The sequence below is a fragment of the Stenella coeruleoalba genome (assembly GCF_951394435.1).
Source record: "Stenella coeruleoalba genome assembly, chromosome: 3".
NCBI classification, from domain to species: domain Eukaryota; kingdom Metazoa; phylum Chordata; class Mammalia; order Artiodactyla; family Delphinidae; genus Stenella; species Stenella coeruleoalba.
Window position 1 is genome coordinate 100295526 of NC_137148.1, and position 14739 is coordinate 100310264.

General features: G+C 47.0%; 1 protein-coding gene across 1 annotated transcript in view; it reads left to right on the top strand.

The window, feature by feature from the left end:
* Window positions 1–245: 245 nt before the first annotated feature.
* The window catches only part of SNCAIP (synuclein alpha interacting protein), a 148842-nt gene continuing 134348 nt past the window's right edge, over window positions 246–14739 (top strand). The window contains exon 1 of the mRNA XM_079918025.1: window positions 246–362. The gene's annotated coding sequence lies outside the window, so the exon portion shown is untranslated. The remainder of the gene's footprint in view (window positions 363–14739) is intronic.

Sequence of the window (14739 nt, forward strand, 5' to 3'; positions counted from 1 at the left end):
GGAGAGGCCGCCAAGCGGGGGAGGGAGGCGGAGGAGAAAGGGAGAGCGGGGCAAAAAGTAGGAGGGGAGGAGCGGAGAAAGCCAGTTGAGGGGCGGCAAAGGCAGCAGAGGTACCAGAGCGAAAGGTACAGAAGAAAGAGCAGGTTCGCTGACCGCCTCGGGCAGGAAGGCGGGCGGGGGTCCGGGGCGACGAGGCGGCGCGGTCGGGGCGCGGGCCGCGCGGGGGGCGCCGCGGGGAGGGTCGCCGTCAGTCAGGCTGAGGGGGCTCGCGGGCCGGGGGGGCGGGCACCCGGCGCACTGCAACGCGAGGGCACGGCGGCCCCTGAAGCCCGGGCAGCGGTGACCGCGCCCCCATCCCAGAGGTGCGCCCGCGCCGCGCCCCGCTTCCCTCCGCGCCGGCTCCGCGCCCGCCGCCCCGGGGCCGCCCCCGCCCGCTCGCGTCTGTTGCGGGGCCCGGGGAAAGGCGCCGGAGGCCCGGCCGCATTGTGACGTAGCGGGGCCGCGGCAGCGCCTCCGCCGCCCGCCCGCTCCGGCTGCGGCGGTTCCTGCTCCCGCCGCCGCCGTCCATCCGTCCGTCCGTCCGTCCGTAGTCCGCGCTCCCGAGCCGCCGCAGCGCCGGGCGTCCCCGGTGAGTCCAGGTCCTGGGCGGGCGCCGCGGGGAGGTGGGGGGCGGCGCCGCGGGCGGCTGAGCCTTTCCAAGTTTGCACCGGGCAACCGGGGCGGGTGTCGCCCTGGCTGCCACCGAGCCCCGGGCCCCCTTTGTGCCGCGAGTCCCGGCTGCTCGAGTAGCAGCGGTGCCTCTGCAGAAAGGGTTTGGGGGGAGGTCTCTACAGCGACGGCGGCGGCAGCTGCCAAGCGGCTACTCTCCTTGGGGGAGGGGGGAACAGCCCCCGCCTCAATTTCCAAAGGATTGTTCTTTTCATTTGCCGGTTTCGTGTGGGTATTATTCTTGCTGCTACCTGGGATCGTATCGGAGGCAGGGATGGGCAGTGCCGCGGCTCCTAAGAGCTGAGATAATGAGGGGCGAAGTAATAGTAATAGCAACAGCACCACCAACAATAATAGTAATCGCAGAAGAGGGACGCCTGGGGTTGCCACGGCCCAAGGGGAGCCCCTCGCTCAGCCGCACCGCGCCCACTGGCTGCTCCGTCTTGCCCGGGCTTCGACCGCCACCCTCGGGCGCCGTCCTGCGTCCCGGGCTCGTCCGCGTCAGTTTTAGCCAGGAGTGTTTGTCTCCTGGCCTTCTTCCGTGGTGATGACTTTCATCTGCAGGTGGTAAGTGAGGTGAACTGGTATTTTGGCTATTGTCAAATGCCACGTTTTGTTTATTTCATTTTTACGAAAAGAAAAGAGGGAAAATTATGAGCCATTACTGGCAGCCATACAGTTTCCACAGGAAATACTAGCATTCTTTGAGGAACACGCTACTGCTTGCGGGGAAGAAAGTCTTTGGGAAACAAAAAGGCAACAGCATTGTTGCTCATTTTCAATGGACCGCTAGGAGGGGGGGAAACGTGGTGTTTTTTCCTGTGGGAACAGGCTTTCCTTGGGAAAGTTAATTAAGCTTACTATCAGTGGCCGTTTTTCACTTGCTGGTGGCTGGGCCCCACTCCTCTTGGCTATTACTGACAAGTGTCCATCAAAGAGCCCAGAGGAAGGGAGAACCACTGCAGGGCAGTCTCACCACACACCACGTGCTGTGGAGCCCAGCCAGGATGCAGTTTGCAAAATGAAATAAGGGCTGTCTGGGGAGGTTTATGAGGATTACATGTGTGCAGAGTATGTCAGTCCTCCAAGGTGTCACTCTAAACACATCATTTTCAAGCAGGGCTTTCCTTGCTGAATCTGCAGGAAGGCAAAACCTATTTCTCTTATTATGGAGCAGATGTCCCAGTTGGGAATGGGTTGAAATCTGTATTTCATTTGTACATACTGAAATTTTAAAAGGCAAAGAGGACAAGGTGTGGGAAAGCAGTATGTTAATGTGTTTACATCTGGGAGAGAATGTCTGTTGGATATTTCTGATGAATCTCAATATTAAATTACATTCAGCTTGGTTAGAGTCTAGGAAGACACCCTTAAGGTGTCCTTAAAACTATTTGAAAAGGTGTGACATTTTCATCAGCATAGCAGAAGTCTCTCTGGAAGGCAGTATTAACTGAAGATTACCCATAACCAAATATGTAGGAGTTCCAGGTCTAGAAACAGGAAGAAAACGATGGTCGTTCTCTTAAGGATCTTTGCACATCTCAGTTAGAAATTAAGTATCAAAAATAAGCTATACAATTTTGAACATAAACTTCATTTTATTTATAGGAAGCATTTCATGAGGAAAGGTTACAATATGGTGGATTTGAAATGATGCTGCATTTATTGATTTGACATTTATTGTGTATTGATATCCAAAAGGAAGGGACTAAAGCAAATGAATTTCTCTGTCTACTATGTCACAGCTTTGCTACTTCCAAGTAGTTGTTCTTGTGCAGGTATATAGTAGAAATGCAGAACAGAGGCCAAGAAACTTTGTGTGCGCTGTTGTCTGGGAAGGAATTGTAACGGTACTTTACTGCTCTTAAGAGGAGGGAAACCCACATAACCATCTAATACAAACAAATGATCTTTGATATTATCAGAGAAAGCCTGGAGCTGTTTTTCTTGCCATACTGAAGGCATTTCTTGTCAAGAGAGGAAATCTCCCAAGGAGCAGGTACATCATTATAAGAAACACAAGGGAATTTCTCTTCTAAATGCAAAATCTAATTGAACAGCAGCAAGAGAATCAGTGACACTCTTAGAAGGCTTGTTTTTGGCGGTCTGTCAGATTAGGGTTGCAAACCACATAGGAGAAATAAGTGTCTTGGGAGAAAAATAATTTCCTGGTGAAAATCAGACATTTGCTTCTGTGAAACTTTTACCTTTATATACTTGTTTCCTTGTGCCCCTTAGACTGGTGTGCAGATTCCACTTACAAGAATTAATTTTCTGAAAATGAATCAATGAAATGGTTACTAATATGATTTATACTATGCATGATATTTTTTAAATGTATGGTTATTATCAAGATTTATGCCGTAACTTGCAAACCTCAAGGCACTTTTTTTTTTTTATTTCAAATTTATTATTTTTGGCTGTGTTGGGTCTTCGCTACTGCGCACGGGCCCTCTCCAGTGCGGCGAGCGGGGCCACTCTTCGCTGCGGTGCACAGGCTTCTCACTGCGGTGGCCTCTCCTGCTGCGGAGCACAGGCTCCAGGCGCACGGGTTTCAGTAGTTGTGGCTCGCGGGCTCTAGAGCACAGGCTCAGTAGTTGTGGCGCACAGGCCCAGCCGCCCCGCGGCATGTGGGATTTTCCCGGACCAGGGCTTGAACCCGTGTCCCCTGCATTGGCAGGTGGACTCCCAACCACTGTGCCACCAGGAAAGCCCCCTATGCATGATTTTTTGCTTTACATAGGTTAGATAACTAGATTTTATATTTTATGGTTTGTACCTTATCAGCTCTTTTTTTAAGCTTTTAAAAGTAATGATCAAAATATGTGTTGAAATGATTAATGTTAATTGATATGATTGATGGCTGGGCCCTGGAAAAGTACTGATCGATTCCTGAATAGTCATCGTGTATACACTTTGTACATACATGGGATATAAAAATATGCAGAGTCTCTTCACAAGGAACTTACAAGGGGGAAATAGGACACATGAAAAATAATGGTACAAAAGATGAAAGAAGATATTTTATGATTGAGTGCCCAAGACACTGAGTAGTAATTGAAAAGGAATTCCCAGGAGAAATTAACCAAATCAGCTTAGATGTTTTATCAGTTATCCATTGCTGTGTAGCAAATCACCCCCAAATGTAGTTGCTTAAAATGATGCTATAGCTTGCAATTCTGTGGTCGGCAGTTCAGGTTGAGTTCAGCTAGGTGGTTCTTCTGCTGGTCTTGGTTGAGTTCCTCAGTTATCTTCAGTCAGCTGGTAGTTTGGATGATCTAGGATGACCCCATTTATGTCTGGCAGTTATTAGGTCACATTAACAGGTAACTGGGGCATGTGCCTCCCATTCTGCAGCTGACTAGCGTGGGCTTCTTTATGTGGCAGACAAGGAGCGCTCCAAAAGCAGTGAAAGAGAAAATCCCAATTCGAGGTGATCTTTAAGCCTCTGCTTGTACTGTATTATAGTTGCTACCTTCCCATTGGCCAAATCAAATCACAAGGTCACCCCAGATTCAAGGGGTATTGAAAGACTCCACTTACGATCAGAGGGAGCTGCAAAAAATTGTAGCAATTTCTTTTCAATCTAGTACGTGTATGAAAACACTTGTTCTAGCAAATGTTTTGTGCTGAGGGATAGTGTACTATAAGATAGTATACTTGGAGACAGCCCAGAATTGAGGCTAGGGAATTGCCCTATAAATCATTGTGCTATAATCTTTGTTCTGAAAACCACAGGTAGAGGAGGAGGAGTGACAACGATAAAATTTTAGCCATATCCTCTCCCAGCGGCGTTAGGATGGTCTGGAGGCAGTAGGTTGGTAGCAGAGTCAGCAGTCCCCGGTGGGAGGTGAGGAAAGCTCTGCAAAGATGGAGGCAGAGAGAATGGAAAGGGAGGGATCGACCTGGAAGAGCCCAGATTTATCGTGAGGTGACTGATTACAGTCAGAATCATTATGAGAATTAAAAAAGCTTGAGTGATTGAAAGAATGATCGTGCTGTTGTGAGAAATAGAGAAATCAATAAGTGATTTATTTGGGGGGAGGAGAAAAATTCAGTTCCAGGAAGGTTGATTAAAAGAGATAAATGGAATGCGAAAGTACTTTACAAGCTGCAGAGTATGCTATGAATGTCACTATTGCTTAGTGTTTAAATGGCAGTGGGTCATATACGGCTACAGTTTCTCTAGTTGTAAAGCAACAGAAAACAAAATGCAACCTGGAGGATATCCTAAGGGTCGAAGGGAAGTCAGAACCACTCTCAGGATAGAAACAAAACCTCTCTGGGGGGCTGGGGAGTAGGAACTGAAGTTCTTTTTCCTGAGGCACACGGCTGGAGGTCTGCCCAGGGAAGGCTCTGCCCTTGGACTTAGTGAAGCAGGAAAGAGAGCTCCTTGGGCCTAGTGTGAGTGGCAGGCCGCTGCTGAGCCAGAAGCCTTGACTGACAGCCCTGCTAAGACAGCACACAGTAGGGAATAGGTGGGCGCTTCCTCAAAGGACATGGGCGCAGTGCCATCAGAATTGGGAATGGACACAGGGTGGCAAAACCAGCCAGTATCCGCCAGAGATGAACACTTGAAGATTTATTTGGGCCTAGCCACTGGGAGGCAGGGTGGGTAGGAGGTGACAATTTAGGCACATTTACATAGAGATGTCGGCGCATTAATGACAGTTAAAGCCATGCTAGTGGCAGGGTTTTCTCATGGAGGGAGAGTAGAGAAAGGAGAGAGCCGGCACGATGCATCATCCAGGCTCCTCCATAAACGTCAGTGGATATTTTATTAGAGGGGAGAGGAACGCAGAACACGTTCTGTGCCGTCTTTCACCTGAGGGCTCAGTCGAGGTGCTGCTTTGCCGGCCTTGTTTTATTGGTGGCTAGACTGAAATTCGGGTGGTGTCCTCACTATCGGGTGCAGCTGTCAGGCCAGCCCGAAACACCTGGCCTTGCTCACATCACACGATCAGTCGCAACAGCACACAGAGCTGCTCTTTATGGAAGGGCCTCGTACGGACCGGCTCAAACCTGAGCATACGCTTTTTTAGTTTCTGTTGCACAAGTCTAAGAACCCTGAAGGTACTCAATAAATGGTAACTTAATGAGTGAAGGTACCAGTATCTGCCGCAGTAACATTTTCTAAAGCAGTCTGGTCTGGCTTTTCATTATTCACAAAATAATTTGCTATAAAGTCCCTAAATGTCTTTTGCAGATTTAAATGTTCTAAGGTGCTAGTGTCACAGTAATATAGGTTTTTGTAATCCACCACTTACAAAAATAGACTCTGGGTTTGTGATCCTATGCTCATGCCTGACCTGTTCTTATGGCCAGAGATTGGGAACATGCTTCTTGGCTCGGCCTTGATGGTGGGTCCAGTCCTGGAGCCTTCAGGAATGGGAGGGAGTCTGTGTGAGGAGTGGGTGGGAGGTGGGAGAGGTACATGGTAGGGTGGTCAGCAAAGCCCTCCTAAACCGAGTGACCTGAGAGCAGGGAGTGGGTGGTTTTTAAAGAGAAAATATTGAAAAGAAGAGAAAGTGGAGGCTGTGCAGACAGCCACAGCAGATATCTACTGTTCCATCTGTCTTCCCCAGAGAACATAGCATATCTCACTAAGCCACCGAGCCATAAACCTGGGAGCGGTCCTGGTCTGACTGTCTCCCTTTCTGCCTCCACCTAATCAATCACTAGGACCTCCTGTTCCATCCCTCAATCTTACTCTTTTTCTCTGTGTTAGTTTAGACCCTCCCCGTTTCAGTCCTCACAGCTCACCTCGAAAATGCTGCCTCCCACCTCTCCCCACCAGGCCATTCTCCTCACCACTGCCTGAGAGCTCTTTCTAAAGAACAAATAGTTAAAATCGAATCATGCATCCGTGGTCAAAAGGTACAAATTTCCAGCTGTAAAATAAATAAGTCATGGGGGTGTGATACACAGCATGGTGACTGTAGTTAAAAATAATATATTGCATATTCGAAAGTTGCTAAGAAAGTGGATCTTAGAAGTTCTCATCAGGGCTTCCCTGGTGGTGCAGTTGTTGAGAGTCCGCCTGCCGATGCAGGGGACACGGGTTCGTGCCCCGGTCCGGGAAGATCCCACATGCCGCGGAGCGGCTGGGCCTGTGAGCCATGGCCGCTGAGCCTGCGCCTCTGGAGCCTGTGCTCCGCAACGGGAGAGGCCACAACAGTAAGAGGCCCGTGTACCGCAAAAAAAAAAGAAAAAAAAAAGAGTTCTCATCATAAGGAAAAAAGTTGTAACTATGTAGTGATAGATGTTAACTAGACTTACCGTGGTGATCATTTCATAATATATACAAATATCAAATCATTATGTTTTGCACGTGAAACTAATACAATGTTATATGCCAGCTTTCTCTCCATAAAAGAAGAACCATTCAAAACTTCATGGCCCTGGGGAAGAAGTCCAAACTCTTAACCATGAATTCCAGGATTCCCCGTGATGTGTGCCCTGTCGGACACAGCAGATGGATGGGAGTGAGGGTGTGCAGCACACTTCTTTTAGCTGTCCACATAATCCTCATGCTGTGCTGACCTCTCTAATATTAAGGTCACCAAATGTCCATTTCCTCTCTCATCTTCATACTTTCGCATATGCTGTTGTCTCTGTGGAATATTGTTTCTCCTTTCTTGACCTAGTGAACATTTACTCCTCCTCCTAGACACAACCCAAGTATTATTCTTTCAAGAAGCCTTTGCTGAAGACCCCCTCCCACCCAGCCCCTGCCTCGGACTTGACCCTGTGATCGGCGTTGGGTATACTAGTCTGTCTCTGTTCCTGCTCTAAATGTCTTTAGCGAGGCACTGTGCTTCCTCATCTTTGTATATTCCTGTGCTTAGTACAGTACCTCTCACGTCAGGGATGCACAATAATTTTTAAATGAATGAATGAAATATGTGTACTGAAATGTTAATCTTCAGGTTTTTAAGGTGATTTTTTAGATTTTTTTCTATTTCCTTTAAGTTGATTCTCATATTTGCATCGTGGAACATTGGACATGAAGACAGGTTCTCTTTGAACTTGCTGCTCAGACACTTTTGCAGCAGTTCTCCCAACTGCTCGTATCCTACTTGGTCACTAAGAGCTGCCTTAAGAGGTGGGAAAATAGCAGTGGCCCAAAGTTACTCTAAAGGCTAGAATCTGTGGCTCAGGGATCAGATGAGGAGTACTTTTTCTTCCTACGTAGAGACGTAGAGACGTAGACGTAGAGAGGGCATCTAACAGTTAATATCCGAGGTGCTTACTCTGTGTTGCAGTTATTCTTAGGGAATCCTCACAGCAGCCCCAGGAAAGAGATGTTACATTCTCAGCCTTCCTCTCCGTGTGAGAAAACTAACATTCAGAGAGTTGAAGCTGCTAAGCTCCCTCTTCCTGGAGCCTGCAGGGCTGCCAGCCACTCATCTGGGTTGTTGAGGAGGAGACCCCATCCCTGACTGGGTTCCCAAGTCATCCATTATGATGTTTTTGTTGTTGTTCTAGAACGAAGTGACCGCTTCCTAAGAATAAAACATTCCAGCTGCCTTCCTTGGCCATCAATTATGTTAGAAACACTATGGAAGAAGTTGTTTAAAGACGTAAGGACACCAGTACTCTATGTAGCTGAAATTAAGATGAATGTCTACCTTAGAAATTCCAATTATGTTCTCGTGAATCTACCGTTGCCAGATAATAAAGGCCTCTTACAGAGGTTGTACTGTCATGTGTAAAATGTAGGCCTCTTGGACAGGCATGGAAGAGGCTTAGTTCTGAGAATCACGCATAAAGTTATACCAAAGATACACAAAATGAGCTAAACACTTTGGAAGCCGCAGAAGCTTAAGAATGTTTCTTAACCTGTTGTCAGTCTGAGAGCATTTTGAGGCTCTGATGAAAGCTATGGTTTCTTCCCTTAGAGAAAAAAGATGTGCACACTCACACACACACCACTTTGTATCTGATTTCAAGAGTTTCCATCTGTGGATTTCCTGGGGCTCCATGGCCTCCAGGTTAAAAACCTTGCTTAAAAGCTGTAATCTGGAAGAAGGGTAACAGCCATTGTTGAGTGTTTACCGTGTATCACATGTAACCATTTATCATGATCACCATGTGCCAGTCCTTTCTGAAAAGCACATCATGGCCAACCAGCCCCTAAGACGTGCAGGATGAGCCCTGTTTTAAGCTGTGGAGAGTGAAGTTCGGAGAAGGCACTTACTTGTCCCCCAGCTGCCAAGTGGTGAGCATGGAATTAAACAGAGCCCAGATCTGCATCACTGCTCCTTCACTCCATTCTTCTTACCAGGAGAGGCATGAGACCCGGCCAGGGAGACTCCCAGCCTCTGTTAGTCCTGACTGCCCTCAGCCTTGAGCTTCCCCGTTGAAAGTCAGTCAAGTGGCTGCTTCTGCCTCAGGAGCCTACTGGAATGTTTCCAGTGCCAGAGTGGACCAGGGCTGGGAAGGTCTCAGCTCACTGTCGCCCGCCACGCAGAGCAGATAACATCCCTAGAGAGATGCGGCCCGACTGGCGGACCATCCCTGGGTGAGCGCTGCACTTGGTCTGGAGTGCCGTTTACACACCTGGAAACTTTTTTTTTTTTTTTTTTTTTTTTTTTTACGGTACGTGGGCCTCTCACTGTTGTGGCCTCTCCCGTTGCGGAGCACAGGCTCTGGACGCGCAGGCTCAACGGCCATGGCTCATGGGCCCAGCTGCTCCGCGGCATGTGGGATCCTCCCGGACCGGGGCACGAACCCGTGTCCCCTGCATCGGCAGGCGGACTCTCAACCACTGCGCCACCAGGGAAGCCCCACACCTGGAAACTTTAACTCAGCACATCCTCAACAACACAAACAACTGCACTTTCTCCATTTGAGCCCGTCCACAGATGTTTATTGTGGGCGGCTGTTTGCCTGGCTCCACACTCGGAGCTGTGGTCACGGCAGCACACAGATGTGGGTCCTGAGCTCTTGGCGCTTACACCCGGCTCACATCTAGCAGAGAAGGGGGCTGACAAAGAATTTAAATAAAGTGTGATAAGTTGGATGAAAAAGGAAGTGTAAAGGATTCATTCCATTCTTTGTAGTTTCAAAACTCTAGTCCCAAACATGTCTATTTCTCTAGCCCTTTCCGTCCTCCCTCTCAGGGTGTTGAGGGAGCTTCAGGTATCCAGAGACTTGGTTGACAGAGGAAAGGGGACCCACGAGCAGAGCAGTTCCTCTCAGGTCCCCCTTTGCGGGTGAGAAGGCAGAGTGACCAGACAACAGGCCACAGATGGAGTGAAGACAAGGCTGACTGGTCGGGCTGGTCCCGGCAGAGCATGGCTCCCTGTAAACCACAGGCTGCTTCTCAGTTATTGGTGATGTGACTCTTGTCCTTGTTTTGGTCTTCATGTTGTAGTCTCTCTGCTGCAAATGAATCCGGCGGGTAAGTACTCTTCAGGGAACAAACACACCGTCACTCTGCTCCCTCTTTGTAGCCCCTCTCTGGGCTCCCCGTGTGTCACCTCTTCTCTCATTCCACGGCTACTTCTCCCCTCTCGCCCACCTGCCCCTGAGACAGCCTTCTGGGTTTTCTCCCCAAATGTCTGCTTGTGACCAGAACAGCCTGCTAGAAATAAACAGTGTCCATGGATGCGAGCCCCATAGGTCGTTTCAGATCTTCCAGTAGGCACAGTAAGAAAAGCAGAAGGAAACAGGTGGAATTAATGTTAATAATGTTTTACTTAACCTGGTCTATCCAGAGTATTAGCATTGCCCTATGTGACCAATATTTTAAAAAATCATTAACCGATTCTTTGCATTCTTTTTTCCCCAAACTCTTTGAAATGTGAGTGTATTTAATTGTTTTAATTTAAAAAAATTTTTATTGAAATATAGTTGATTTACAATGCTGTGTTAGCTTCAGGTATATAGCGAAGTGATTCAGTTATACATATATATATAAATATATATATTCTTTTTTTACATTATCTTCCATTATACGTTATTACAAGATACTGAGTACAGTTGGGTGTATTTTATTCTTAACACAGACCAGCCATGCTTGCCATCCTTAGTCACCACATGTGGCTGGTGGCTCCTGTGGTGGCCTGCAGGCTCGGGATCTGAGGAGGCCCTGGGAGTCCCAAGGGCAGACTCAGCCACCACCACCTCTATGCCCCCCAGCACTTAGCTTGCACCTCTGCCGTCGCCCCACCAGGAGGTGTTGTACTCGGCTGTCTGCTCTCTTGAACATGGGCCTGTGGGGGCAGGCAACGTGTCAGTCGTCTCTCTGTCTCTCGTGTAAAGTGCAGTGTTTAGGAGGCCCACAGTTGGCATTTGGGACACTGAACGCGTTAAAGGATGGGGGAGGGTTATTTGTAACCTCAGGAGCGGAAGGGATTGGTATGGGGGAGGGGGCCCACCCCTGGCTCCTGCCTTGCGATCCCTGGTTCTATCCAGTGCCGCAGAACTGCGTTTGAGTCAGACTGAGTGGACAGGGGGCCTCGACAGTTCAAAGGGACATTCTAGCCTAGAATCGTGCCGAGCTTCTATGCATCTCATTCAGCGTGGAGCTTCACCTCCTCTCATACTGAATACTAGGGGAACTTATCTGCAGTTAAGCATGTTAAACTGTAACGTCTTATTTAACGGCGGTAGGGGAGGGGGCGTAAGCAGGATAGACCAAACACCAAAACAAAACGTGTCCACTGGACAAGCCTCCCAGCGAGATTACAAAGAAGGCCAGCTGACATCTAGAACATTAAATACACAAAGAAGGAATAGCCTGCATCAGGGAGCTGTTAGAGTCATAATGATGGGCTTTCTCTATGTTTCCAGTGGTTTTAGAGTCATCACTACGCCCCCTGAGAGAATGGGAGATTTATAGGCTGAGTCAATTTGCCTTTGCACATACAGTGTTTAAATTTTGCAAGTTCTCCTGACCAACTAATGTGCACGTGCTTGCTGGTCTACTTTACCCCTAATGATAAATGCCACTTAAAATAATTGATTCAACCAAATCTCAAAGATTGGTACTGTGACAAAACCATACTAATCACATATTCAAATAAATTCAAAGTTTGTAAAGGGGAGAAAACATTAGCGTTTGATCTGTTAAGTCATATAAGCATTTTAAGAAGGACTTCTTGTATCAGAAAAGAGTATGGTTACCTCAGGCCCAGTCAAAGGGTACATTGAAATAGAAAGTGGAATTAGGCCTAACCTCTGTTTTCTGCAGTTGATTCCCATTTTCAAGCTGGAAAGCTCCTTGACCTCCTTGAGGTTTTTGTTTCTCAGAGTGCATACAGGGAAAAGTAAATCCTGCTGTCACACACTATGTAGGAGGAGGATGAATGAAGTCTAGAGAATGTTTTGAACAATTCCTCAAAAAAACTATTTGGAACAGTTGGAGGGCAAAGTAGCTGCCAGTATTTTTGCAGACTAACTTCTAAAAAGCCAGAAAAATCATAGCATACATCCAATTGTAAATAACCGAACACTAACCATGTTTAAGTAATTCGAAGATCTCTTTTTACTAAGTCAAGGATGGTTCAAGACAGACAGTGCTTTTTATCTGTTGGCTCCAGTTTGGAGAAGGCTGCTTTCATGTGAGTCTCTTAAAAAGAACTCGTGCCTGTCTGTATCTGCAGTGTCCTTTGTCCAACATGATGGCTCTGGTGTGCTGTGTTGGTGTAATTGAAAACCTCTAAAAAGGCTGAGAGTTACTTTTGAACTGGCTCGGTGAGCTTGGACTGGATTTGTCAAAGTGGTGAAAGGTTTAAAGGAATTTTCACAAATGAGGTCTCCAACCTGTGTTTTAGCCATACAGTTCCAGTGAACTCTGAGGCCCCGTGAACTCAGAGAAAAGCAGTCATATCAAGATGGAAAATAATGATTCATTTTCATTCCCCGAGTTCTGCAGACATAAGCACACTTAGCCGCTGATCATCATAATTTAGCAGTACTGTTGTGCACTAAAAATGCAATTTAAAAGTCTAATGTTTAATTAAGTTGAGTACTCCAGATTAACAAGTTTATATATCTTCGGCACAGGATATAGCGCAGTGTTTACTCCTGTTGCTGGGAAATAACAGAGTTCTTCACAAGTTACAGGTTGATTTGGTAAGAAGAGGGATGTAAGTTTCTCCCGCTAACAGACTTGATGGATTCTGCTTTGTTTGTGTTTCATAATGTATGTAAATGCATTTCATGCCCCAGAAGTCCTGCACACTCAGAGCTTTTGTCGGTAACAGAAAGCCCAGGTACGTGCACCTATGGAAACGTTCGGAGGATATTTGAAAGAGTGATTTTACCTAGAGCTCGTGGATGAAATCAGCTTCGTCAAGTATTTGAGTTTTTAATGAAATGAATTTGTCCATTTGTTAGAATTGTCAAGAAAATAGATTGTTCTTTGATGTATAATTATCAAGAGGCTAATTAATGGTTTTGCATTCTTGCCATTAGTGGGAAACTGTCAAATTAGTATCAGAATTTAATCCAGGTTGATGGTTTTCCAAAATCATTAAAACTTGCATGTAGGAAATCAACTCTGCTATTCTTTTTTCCCTTTCCCTCCCTTTGGCAAGCCTCACTGCGTGACACATTGTACAATAGTTTTTAAAAATGCAAAGCTAATGCTTGCACAGCATGAAAGGGAGTAGCTATGCCAGCTCAGTTGCCTTGTCCCTGGAAAAGACGAAAGATTTCTATGTGCTGTTTCAGTCAGAACCAGGCGTGAAAGAGTGGCCTCCCCAAGCTCAAAAGCAGAACTAAGAAAAAACCCACGGGGACAAATTTCTGTTTGATCTATTTGAGGCAGGCCCTTGTTCACAGGGCTGAGATTTCAAAGCAGAGGCCCTTCCTAAAAGATGGAAAATAGCAGAATACTTGATTGTGTTGAGGAACAATATCAGCTTTTGGATGGCTTGTGCTTATTACAGGATTTTATCCTACATCCAAACTCGGAACAACTTGGGGAGAAGAAGGGGAGGGTGCTGCTGAGGGGCAGGATTCTGACTGCACTCCAGGATATGTGCCCATGACCTCTCTTGGTGATTAACACACTTTAAACTTCCTTCTGGGTAATTATTGACTCATTTCTGTAGAAGGCCACTTGTTGATTTTGGTAAGAATGTTTTGTCAGTCTGTGCAAGTAGCTAGCGCAGTTTCAGGTACATGCTATGTGATCAATCCATGTTGGCTGAGTAAATGAATCCTTCAACATGTCTTGCAAGTAAATGTATCGATAATATAAGACCTAAGGCTTACTCCACTGCAGTAAATAGAGGTTAAAGGCTTGTCTTCTTAAAAGATATCATCGTGTAACCTGTGTTATTTATTTATTTATTTTTTTGCGGTACGCGGGCCTCTCACCGCTGTGGCCCCGCCCGTCGCGGAGCACAGGCTCCGGACGCGCAGGCTAAGTGGCCCTGGCCCACGGGCCCAGCCGCTCCGCGGCATGTGGAATCCTCCCGGACCGGGGCATGAACCCGTGTCTCCTGCATCGGCAGGCGGACCCTCAACCACTGCGCCACCAGGGAAGCCCTAACCTGTGTTATTTATACTCAGAGCATCCCTCTGAAGCAGCATACTGTCAAACAAGTGGGCAAAATGCCATGTGATGGAAGGTTGCACTGCTCAGCCGCTAGTTGGAATAGGTGAGGGAATTGTAAGAGGCCTAAGACCTGCTGTTATAGAACTTTTGACGCTAGAAGGGAATTTGGAGATTTGACAGTAATGAGATGGAAAGGTGAGATAACCAAACTGGCACACAAATTACAAGCTTTTAGGGTGTGGTGATTATTTCCTGTCATTCTTACTGTCACCTGAAATACCCAACAGGACTCTTATAAATGGTGTGGGATAAAGATGGTGGATGGAGGAGACTGCGACATTGGTTATGGGCATGGGTATGAGTCTCAGTGCACAGCCTGGCTCAGCCTCTTACTGTGTGTGTGATTTGGGACAGCTTACTGAACCTCTTGATATTATTTTTTCTTTCTCTAACAAGTATCTATTGATTACTTCATTTATTCAAGGTAAGTTTTGAATGATTAGGATAGAATGGGA